The sequence below is a fragment of the Ochotona princeps genome, chromosome 20 (genome assembly GCF_030435755.1).
Source record: "Ochotona princeps isolate mOchPri1 chromosome 20, mOchPri1.hap1, whole genome shotgun sequence".
Lineage (NCBI taxonomy): Eukaryota > Metazoa > Chordata > Mammalia > Lagomorpha > Ochotonidae > Ochotona > Ochotona princeps.
The window spans coordinates 34891140-34902833 of NC_080851.1; positions in this window are offsets into that span (position 1 = coordinate 34891140).

The window sequence follows — 11694 nt, forward strand, 5'->3', positions numbered from 1 at the left end:
GAAGCCAGGGACCTTTGGCTGCTGTTTGGCTGGAACTTAGCATCCCTTTATCAATAAGTGTACAACAATGTGACTTCTGTCTTTTAGGAAGGCGGAGTAAAGGTGGGGAAATGTCAGGCGGCATGGCCTAGCGGCTAAAGTCCTCGCCTTGAATGTGCTGGGATCCCATATAGGCGCCGGTTCTAGTCCCGGCAGCTCCACTTCTCATCCAGCCCCCTGCTTGTGGCCTGGGAAAGCAGTTAAGGACGGCTCAATGCTTTGGGACCCTGCACCCGCATCGGAGACCTGGAGGAAGTTCCTGGCTCCTGGCTCTGGATTGGCTCAGCACCGGCCGTTGCGCTCACTTGGGGAGTGAGTCATCGGAGGGAAGATCTTCCTCTCTATCTCGCCTCCTCTCTGTATATCTGACTTTGTAATAAAAATAAATAAATCTTTTAAAAAAAGGTAGGGAAATGTCAAAATAGTAAGTCCCATTGTCCAGTGGTTAAAGAAGACAATGCTGTGCTAAAAATCTTCCCCCTGAAAAAACTAACATTTACAGAAATCATTATCAATTGATTTTCAAGTAGCATATATGCTTAAAGTGCTGAAATTCTTGTTCAGAACGTATGGTGTTTCTATACAGAAAATGCGAGTGGTGTCTGAGTCTTTGGTTCTAGGTAGCTCTGCACTTCATTTCACTGTAGCATGTCTACACAAACCAGCATATCGCCCTTTGGGGTAAGCTTACTTACTTTCAACTTTTCCACTTTAAGTCAAGGGTCTGACTGTACTATCTTATGGGTATCATTGCTATTCTGGCTTTTTCTACATGTACATATCGTTTTTGGAGTCTATATTCTGCCTACATTTATCCTAATTGTTGCTGTATTACTTGCCAAGAGCTTGCATCTGTTGGCATACCCCACCAAATTAAAAACTAACAATGCAATGATTTTTGTGGGAGTTATTGTGTTCTTTCTCTCTCTCTTTTAAACAGCTCTCCACTAAAGTGACTGGATAGCAGCCAAGAACTTGGAGTACAGCTACATTTTGTGAATTAATTAAATACCTTGTTTGCGTTTCTATCAGCAACTAGGATAAATGCTTTAAAAAGAGCATTTACTAAAAGGAATGCGTTCTGTAATTTGGTGTATGCTACATGTAGGTGGTCTAGAAGCTATTTGACTGCATTCCTACTTTTACTCATAAACTTTGGAAATACTGTCATTAATGGGTGAATTCCAGTCAACAGAAGGAAGTCAGCTAAGCCCTTGCATAGGGCATTATTTTCAACCATCTTCTCTGCATTTTCTAAACCAGGTTGTATAATCAGCTAATCCGTGTACCTATTGTAATGTGAGGTGGTGAAACATGTCGCACATCCTGTCTTCGGTGTAGTCACACGCGTTCCTTTGCAATTTCCCTTTGTTGACTTTAGTTGTATTTTGTATTATAGCTTTAGTAGCTAGGATGTCTTTTGGGTAAAGAAAATCCCTTATTTCCTATCGTTGTCATTTACAAATGAATGACTCAGTATTACATGTGCATTTCCACAGCTGTTTGTCTTGGTGTGGCCCAAGACTTTCACTAGCAAAATGATTTTATTCTCTGACATGAGCTCATGGTGTTCTTAGATTTTTTTTCCTTTACAGTTCAGGAATTGACTGTCGGAAGTCCCTTGATGAGAGAATTCAACAAGAACGCCATCAAGTTGGCAAGCTTGACAGTCTCTTTGCTGAGAAATTTTAGCTTTCGCAGTTTAAATTCTTCTTCCCCTACAGCTATGTTTCCTTCCACTTCATACTTTCATACAGGACTCTTACTTGAACAAGTGATTTCTTTTTATTAGCTTCAGGTTATTACATAGATTTAGGCGACCTTAAGCTGTGCAGCTATGGCCACATAACAAGTTCAAGCTTTGTATTAATCATGCACATTTAAGAAGCCTCATTTAACTGGGGGAGTGACCCTGGGGCTTCTGTCTGCACTGCCCCACAAGAGAGACCCAGTGGGAAATCACGCTGTCTGGTGACAACTTTGGCAACTTCTAAACACTGGATGCTATGAAGACTGATTTTAATCCAGTTGTTTCATTCCGCAAAAGCCCAAGCTCTAAATCCCTCTGATTTTGTTCTGCATTAAGTCACTAGCAGAGTTATGTGTTAACCTGAGCGTCAAAGTGTTGTTCCCACCCAGGCTCTGTCTTCCACTACAATCTCAAGACACCGAGAAGAACTTTTCTAAACAGGTTTGGTGGCGGTGGGCGGGGGGGGGGGTTTGGATTCTCTCACCTGCATAAACAAGAAGCCCAAAAGGCAGAACAGTTTTGGGAGAGAACGAATTTATATTTCAGACAATCAGGGCTACAACTTAACCTCTCCTAGTTTTAAGTCTTCCCCTCCTCTAAGTTGACATCCTTTTGGGTTGCCTTTATAAGACAACAATGGCAATTTTCTTCTTTCTTTTTAAAGATTTATTCATTTTTTATTACAGCCAGATATACACAGAGGAGGAGAGACAGAGAGGAAGAGCTTCCGTCCGATGATTCACTCCCCAAGTGAGCCGCAACGAACCGATGCGTGCCAATCCAAAGCTGGGAACCTGGAACCTCCCACGCGGTCTCCCACGCGGGTGCAGAGTCCCAATGCATTGGGCCATCCTCGACTGCTTTCCCAGGCCACAAGCAGGGAGCTGGATGGGAAGTGGAGCTGCCGGGATTAGAACCGGCGCCCATATGGGATCCCGGGGCTTTCAAGGCGAGGACTTTAGCTGCTAGGCCACGCCACCGGGCCCAACAATGGCAATTTTCCAACTTTCAAAATGGACATGCCACCATTGAGAGGAAAAGGAGGGACTATATTCTGTTGTCACCTGCCACGAGCAAGGAAAAGCTTTTTAGGACTTTCTGAATGTTTCTCTTCATACGTTCTTGGTTAGAACTGAGTCCAATGCCCATCCTACTCAATCAAGGGCCAGAGGAATGGCATGGTTCTAATCCGTAGGCAACCATGACTCATTTTCCTGCAGTTACATGGGTTGGACAGGTTGTGAGGCCACTGCGCAAAGAGGTGAGGATTCCATTTGGGAGGAGAGGAAAGTGCATGATTGGAATTGATGTTGGCAGGAAAAGATGACCGATCTTCCAGCCACTGCAGAGCCGGAGAACTCTACAACTTTACTTCTTGGGTTCTTTTTTTTTGAGATGTTTATTCATTTATATGAAAGTCAGAGTTATATAGAGAGGCAAGAGGCACCCACTGGCTCAGCTCACTCCCCAGCTGGGCAAAACTGTCAGGGCTGAGGCTGAGTCCAGCCAAAGTCAGGAGCTAGGAGCTTCTTCTGGGTCTTCCACATGGATAGTAGAGGTCCAAGTGATAAGGACTAGCCAGTTTGGTTTCGCGAACTGTAAGCTTCAACCTCTCCTGCTCTCCGTGACCCTATCCACTTACAACCCTTTCCCCAGGAAGTACTTGTCCTCACCTGTGAACCTTTCCAAGTTCATAAGAAGCCAGGGAAGTGTGCACCCTCTCTCACTCTGCAGACATAGCAGACAGAAAGGGGATGCCATTTTCTCCTCCACCTTTCTCTTCCTGGTCCACTCTATCCCTGAACATGGGCCTCGTTTGACTGTGACTTCCTCACCATTTAAATAAACCTCATCACCTTGGGAGCTGTATTGGTGCCTGTACTCAAAGTACTTTTTAAGTAAGAGGCAAGAACCTTGAAATAAAAATTAGGCCCAAGCCTAGTCCACAACACAAGTACCTGAGGCATCTTCTGCTGTTTTCCCTAGGCCTTTAGCAGGGAGTGGGAGCAGAAGTGGAGGAGCCGGACCATTAACCAGTGCCCATACGGGATGTTGATGTCACAAACAGTGACTAACAGCTATTTCACCATATCATCTCCATGAGTGACTTTCTGTAATGTTTTCAGGACTACTACTATCTTAATCAGCTTGGGCTATTTATTCACACACAGAAAGGGCCTTGTCCAAGGTCACCTGGAGCCAGGACTAGGTCAGCTCAGACTGGCTTTGCAAATTGACCCTCAGGATCCAGCATGGTCTTTAGCCCCACTGGAGAGGTTGGGGCGTTTGAACAGGTAGAACATTTTTCAGATACCACAATGGGTCTCCTGCTGGTAGGCATGCTCTCCTCATGCTGCACACATGCCAGTATTTCCTGTAGGTGTCTAGCAGGTGGATATTTCCCACACTGAACCTGGAGACAGTCTGTTCCTGTCTGCCATATCCCCTTGGGATGCCCTCTTCCCACTGCAGGAACTGCAATACCACCTACCAGGCTGCACATTCTCCTAGGGCCTGCTCCCTGGGCCAAGTTCATTCTCCAAGAGCCTGCTCCCTGCTCTGTGTTCAGGTCCTGAGTCACCAGATACCCTCATGGTCTGTATGGATACTGTGTGCACCCAGGTCAGGCTCTGTTATCCTTGGTACCTCTTCAGTCCAGAGACTGCTTTCCTGAGTGGCGGTCTTGTCTGCTCCATCAAGAGTTAAAACTGCTTGATGCAATCTTTATGGCAGTTTATTCTCAGAAGCAAGCTGATAGGGAAAACAGTGTGTGCAAAGCAAGAGACAGTGCTTTCCACTCAGGACATGAATGGGGGTAGTTAGAATCAAGCACCAGGTTGGGTACAGCAGCCACCTGCTGCGACACACAGTATAGCTGATTGGCGTGGTTTTCATGAACCAGAGAATATGCACCACTCTTCCCCATTGCCACCACCAGCATCTCAAGTTACAAGAATCGACGCTAACAGTTTGAAATGACTTCTTCCCTTTTTCCAACTATGTACCTCTTTGGAGAACTGGACCTCTTTTGCTGGAAGTGACTTTGCGATGGAATAGGTAGATTTTTAGGATAATGCCAAGAGACTTCTGTTGAGTGCTTTCCTTAACTGTATTGTTCTTGTCTGTGTTGAGGTATTGCCAGCAAGCTTTCCATAGCAGGCTCATGTTACACAGCAGAAAACTGGTGTCCAGAGAGTTAAGTACCTGGCCCAGAGTCACATAGCTTGTCGGAGGGACAGAAAGGGTCTACCCTATCCGGCCTGGTTCACTTATTCTTATCTTCCACAGTGTGTGATGACCTTGACTAAAAACGATTGCACTATTTATGCTTTTTTTTGGGAGGGGGGTATGATAGAAAGAGAAAGAAGGAGAGAGTTATGGAAAGGTAAAGGAAGAGAAGGAGAAAGACAGAACCCCCAAATGCTCACAACTGGAGCAAGGTCAGCTGAAACTGGCTGCCAGGAAGGGAATGCTGGTCTCCTAAAAGAGTGACAGGATCCCAACCATATGGGCCGTTACCACCACCTCCCAGGGTCTGCAATAGCAGGAAGCTGGAGTCAGGAGCCTGAGCTGGCGTCAAAGCCAGATGCACTGCTATGAGACATGCGCATCGTAACTAGCAAACCAACCGCCCACCTCAAGGTATCATCTCTAGCAGGAGAAAACTAGGAAGTAATCACAGAGGAGAGAAAATGTAGTAGTCACAGGCCATGCTGGGCAGAGCTTAGCTCTGTGGAGGGCCCTTCCACAGAAGCAACAGCTCAAAGAGCTCCAAAGTTCTCAGGGGTGCTTTGGACTGGTCAGCCTTCAGACATGACTGGTCAACTCAGAACAACCTGACCTGATTTTGTTTTAAATCATTTCCAAAGACGTTTAAGGAAGCTTGCCCAAGGAAGCTGTGGGTGATGCTGGGGGTGCAAAGAGTATTCAAGGTCAACCTGGCAATTGGCTGCTATCCTCAAACCTCATGTAGCTTGTAGGGAGAGGCTGAGGTTATGTTCTGACCCTGTAAGAGACAGCCCTGAGGCCAGCATGGTAAAGCCCTCGTGTATTGATGACATCTTTGTTCATACCAGTAACCAAATGGCATTCCTTGTCCTCAAGGAGTAGCACTTGCCCTGACCTCCTTGCTGTGCCCAAATGGCATGGTGGCCAGGTACGGTTTCTGTGAAGCCCAATCTGGGATCAGATGAAAGACTCAGCTGCCTCCTGCCTGCTCCTGGAGCTGTTCTCTCCTACAGCCCCACAAGACCCATCAGGTGGTTGGAACAGTCCTAGGACCTTGTGAGAGGCATGTCTCCATGGTTCTCAACCCTGACCTCTAAAGGAAACCCAGGGTGGGAGAGGCCCTAGGCCACCTCCTTTTCTTATAATAGAATGTTTGTTACCCATATACAGTTCCTTAGGCTCAGGGATTTCACCTTCCACACTCTCCCCCCACCCCACACTGTTCCCCCCCCATATTGCAACACAGTATAGTCCCTCAACAACAATCACAAGTCCATCATTCTTCTATTTAAATGTATACTGACAGTGTAGGTATAGACAACGGTATAAAGTCCAGCATCCTATTGTCAAGATATACTTAACAGTTTCATTGGCAGTCCACTTTCTATTCAAAAATAGAAATGCATACTGCAATGTGTCTTCACTTCACAGCATACTCGCCTCAATTTTACAGTTCCTCTCTCTCTCTCTCTCTCTCTCTCTATATATATATATGCATGTTTACCTATATATAAATTGATCTTGTATTTTGCATGAAGGTTGTCTTATATCAGAGAAAACATTGATATTTGTCCTTTTGTGACTGGTCTGTTTTATTGAGCACAGTGGTTCCTTGTTGGGACCATTTTGTTGCAAATGATAGAATTTCTTTTTTAATGGCTGAGTAATAGCCCATAGAGCAGATGCACCAGTTTCTTTAACCATTTCTCTTGACAGGCATCTGGGTTTTTTCTATGTTTTTTGCTATTGTGGATTGTGCTGCTAAATATAGGACTGCAGGTCATTTTCTCACATGCAGATTTCATTTCCTTTGGATGTATTCCCAGAAGTGGATATATTCCCTTCGCTGGGTCATATGGTAAATCAATTTTCAGTTGTCTTAGCATTCTTCATATTGACTTTCTTGGTGGTTGTACTAATCTACTCTCCCATCAGCAGTGAAGGAGGGTACCTTTCTCCCCACATTTATACCATGAGGTGATGTTAGTAGAGTTCTGAATGTAGACCAACCTCACTGGATTTAGATGGAACCTCTAAGTGTGGTTTTATTTTATTTCACTGATAGCTAAAAAGTTTGAGCATTTTTTTCATATGTCTATTAGCCATTTGCACTTGTTCTTTTAAAAAAAAAATGTTTGTTCAGTTCCTTCACATTTCTTTACAGGGTTGCTTGTTTTGAAGTGGTGATTTTTGAAGCTCTTTGTAAATCTTGGATATTAATCCCCTATTGGTTGTGTAAGTGTGCAAAGATTTCCTCCCATGCTGTTGGTTACTTCTTCACTTTGTTGGTTGTTTTCTTTGCGTGAGATTCTTAGCTTGATGTAGCCCCATTGTTTATTTGGCTTTGACTGTCTATGCTTTTGGTAACTTTTCTTCCTATCTCTTCCTCTAATAGTTGGATTGTTTCTGGGTGCAGATCCTTGATCCATTTACAGCTGATTTTTTACAAGATGACAGGCATAGGAGGTCTTGCTTCTTACCTCTGCAGGCTGTTATCCAATTTTCCCATCAGCATTTGTTGAAGAGATCAACCTTTTCTATGGATTATTTTCAGTTCTCTTGTCAAAGATAAGTTGGCTTTACATGTTTGGGCTCCTTTTTGTGGTTTCTATTCTCTTTCATTGATATTTTTCTCCTATATGCTTCTATCAGCAGATTCTCCACTGGGCAAGTTAGTGGTCTGGAGTATTTTCCTAAGCCAATCTGGCTGTTCAGTAAATAATAGAAATTTATGAGGGATTGATAAGGTGATTCAACAAGGTCAATCCTCTGCCTGTAAATGATGGCATCTCATATGGCAGCCAGTTCGTGTCTCAGCTGCTTCACTTCCCATCTAGCTTCCTGCTTATACAGTGGTAAAGTAGTGAAGGATAGCCCAGGTGCTTTGGCCCCTGCACCTATGTGGGAGACCTGGAAGGGGTTCCTGGCTTCAAATCACTTCAGCTCTGGCCACTGTGGCCTTTTGGAAAATGAACCAGAAGCTAAAGGATCTTTCTCTCTGTGTCTCTCCTTCACTTTGTAAATATGCCTTTCAAATAAAAATAAATAACTCTTTAAAAAATGCTTTTGGGTAGAATGTGGTGACCTACGGAAACGAGGAATTTGATGAAATTAACCTGTAAACAATTTTACATAAAAAAAGTCCAACTGGTGGGGGAGTGGGTGGTCCCTTAAAGATGTAGGTCGGGACTCCATAGACTCAGCAGCACCTGCTTGCATCTTCGCGGTCTTCTCCTCTCGCCCCTTCACAACTTTCCTGTGTTTCTGTGCTTGCTGCTCCTCCCTTTCTGCATGTCCCAGGCACCTTGCCTGCCCAGGCATGTCCCCACCCCGCCCTGGGATCAGCACACCGGGCAGCCCTCCCTCTGCCCCATTCAGCGCATTGGTTCCCCGCTTTCTTGCCAGCCTTCTCTTTGTTGTTGTTGTTGTTCGGCAGCCTTGAATCCTGCCTCTTCCTAAAACCGTGTGACCTCATTTCCCTGCTGCCTCCCCGAGACCCCCTGCGAAGCCGAGGTCCCTGCCAAATGTCCCCGGGGACTTGGTGGCTTCCTCAGGGAAGCTGTGGCTTGCGTTCCCAGGACGTCAATCCCCGGAGGCCTCCGCGCCTGGAGCGCGCCAGCTCGTCTAGGGAGGCTGGTGGGGCCGCCCCTGTGCCCGCCTGGACCTGGCGGAGGGTTCTGCACCCTCCCAGCTTCTCCTGCTCTGCCTGCCTCAGCAAAAGGCAGCATCTGCCCGGGAAACTACCACTTCTGGGGCTTCGGGGAGAGGAGGTAGTTGGGGTCCCCTCTTCCCTCTGTCTGTTTCGCCCTTGGGTATTCCAGTAACTTTCACCTCTCTACCCTTGGCCTATTTGATTTCTTCTTCACCCATTGAATGTTAATTTGCAACCTGTATTTAAGGAGTGGGTGAGAGAGAGAAAAGGAACACTGTAGAATCTCTGGAGATGGGAAATAGCCTGAAAACCTTTTTTTCCACGATTGCATAATTTGCATTTAAAATAAGATTTCTTTTTATTTGAAAGGCAGTGTTAGAGAGAATGGAAGAGCACTTTCATCTGCTGGTTCACTATACAAATGCCCGCTGTTAGATTTGCCGACCACCTGCGGAAAGAAAGCATCAGCAGGTTGTAAAAAAGATGTACAGAGATTTTTACTAAGATTCACTCTCAGGCCCCATCTCCATCCCCGAGGAAGGTGCAGGGAGAAAGCCAGCAGAATGGTGCCGGTGAGGGTTTTAGACCGCTCTTGACCTGGGTGCTGGCACAGACTCTGCCTGAGCCCTAATAAGCTAAGGAATGTTGGCCTAGGCTCATCATTGGCAGCTGGAGTCCTGCTAGTCCAGTCACGTGTCTGGCTCCTGTAGCCGTTTCCAGTTCTGGGCTGAGGCTGGAGTGATATGTCTAGTTTGAAATAAGCCCAGATCCCTCCTGCATGGCAGCCATTAACTACAATGGCAAGAACTGGGCTGGTCCAAAGCCTAGAGCCAGGAGCTTCTTCCAGGTGTCCTGGCACCAGGGGTCCAAGATTTTGGGCCATCTTCCTTTGCTTTTCCAGGCAATCTTCAGGGAGCTGGATTGGAAGTTGAGCAGCTGGGACTCATACCTGTACCCATATGGGATGCTGGTACTACAGGGAAACACTTAACCTGCTATTCCAGGGCACCATTCACCATAGTAATATCCTTTAGCAGTTGAATAAGCCAATTGATTGGTCCTACATGGTATCCCCTTAATGTGCCTGGTGACTTGCTTCCTTGTGGTACCATTTCTCATGTGCTGCTATAGTCCGTATTTTTCTGTATATTGAGAACTGTGTGTTTTCAGCTTTGATTTAGTGCTATTTTTGAGAGGGGACAGGAGTCTTTTATTTGTTAAAGATTTATTTATTTTTTATGGGAAATAGAGATTTACAAAGAGGAGATACAGAGAGAAAGATCTTCCATCCACTGGTCCACTCCCCAAGTGGCTACAACAGCCAGAGCTTAGGCAATCTGAAGCTGGGAGCCAGGAGCTTCTTCAGAGTTTCCCAGGTGGGTGCAGGGTCCCAAGGCTTTGGGCCGTCCTGCACTGCTTTCCCAGGCCACAGGCAGGGAGCTGGATGGGAAGTGGAGCAGCCAATATGAAGCAGCACCCATATGGGATCCGGGCGGATACGAGGCGAGGAAGTAGCCACTAGGCTATGATGCTGAGCTCTGGGAGTGTTTTATTGACAGAATTGTTTGTTTCTAAAGTTTCTTAGAGGATCCATAGTGCCTTCTGTGATATTAAGATGAATCAGTGGATTCAGCTTTCCCTACTAATCTCTTCAGGTTTTATCAGCCTTTGATGTTTGTCTCATTCCTTTTTTGGGGGGGGACGAGGGTTGGCAATAGGTGATTTTTCCTTCATTCTGCCTGCATTTAGCACTGTCATTTTCCAAAAATAACTGTCTTATCTGTGATTATGCTACCCAGAAATATATTTTGATATTTGGAAGACAGGACAAATGCTCTGTTTATCCCCCGTAGGCGATTCGTTTTCAGAGTAGTGAGTTGATACTTGAAACCTCTGAGGGTGACCAATAAATTTCTGTTAAAGTTTTGTTGGGAATGCAAGTATTCCCTCATGTGTGGCATGTTCTAATCCACTGTTGTCACTATTATCACTATATTTTAAAGATTTATTGATTTTTTTTTTATCAGAATGGCAGATTTACAGAGAGGAAGATCTATCTGCTGATTCACTTCCCGCACAAACACAATGACCAGAACTGAGCTGAACTGAGCTGAAGGCAGGAGCCAGGAGTTTCTTCTGGGTCTCCTGTGTGGGAGCAGGGTCTTGGGCAGTCCTCCAGGCTTTCCCAGGCTGTAATCAGGAGAGCTGGATGGAAAGCAGAGCAGCCAGGATATAAACCAGTGCCCCTATGAGATGCTGGTACTTGCAAGGTGGAGGATTAGGCAGCTGAGCGGTTGTGCCAGTCCTGTGGTTATTATTTTAAAATCTGGTACTGTTGTAATCTCATGCACAGATTATAAAGCTCATATAAACAGACAAGACGTCTGAAGGGACACACAGGTAACACAACGAGATGGAATGTATGTCAGGCTGTGGAGGTAGGGACGATGGTTTTATGTTTATCAGACTAGGCCTGGCTAAGGTAAAAGGTGATACACCTAGGCCAATTCCTTCCTCTTTGCCGTAAGTTTAAATGTTTTTAATCTTACTGTGAAAACTGATTCCCCCCAAATGACCTAGATGACATAGTTTTAAAAATTGAGATTTGCTGGGTGAACACACTGACCGTGACAGCACCTCAAAGGGAAACTCAGAGCTAGGAACTTGGTAGATCGTGTGTATGTGTGTATGTAGGGCCTGTGTGTTCTATCTTTCAGTTAGTGCCATCAGATTTTTCACAGGGGCATTCAGACTTGACCTTTGCTGTGTGACATTTTTCTCAAATTAAATCAAGGCTTTTTAACTACGTAGGGATAAAAGACTCTTGATTTGTTTAGAAAACGCATTTGGAGAAGTTATGATGAACTCTAATGGGAAACACACTTGTATAAAGTGGGCACAAGATTGAAATTGATCATCACATTGTTTGCTTAGAAAAGAAAACATAACATTCAAAGACTATGTTGGAAGCATTGGATTTCTTCACATGAGAACACACACATTGCAAGTGACGAGGCTTGGAGAA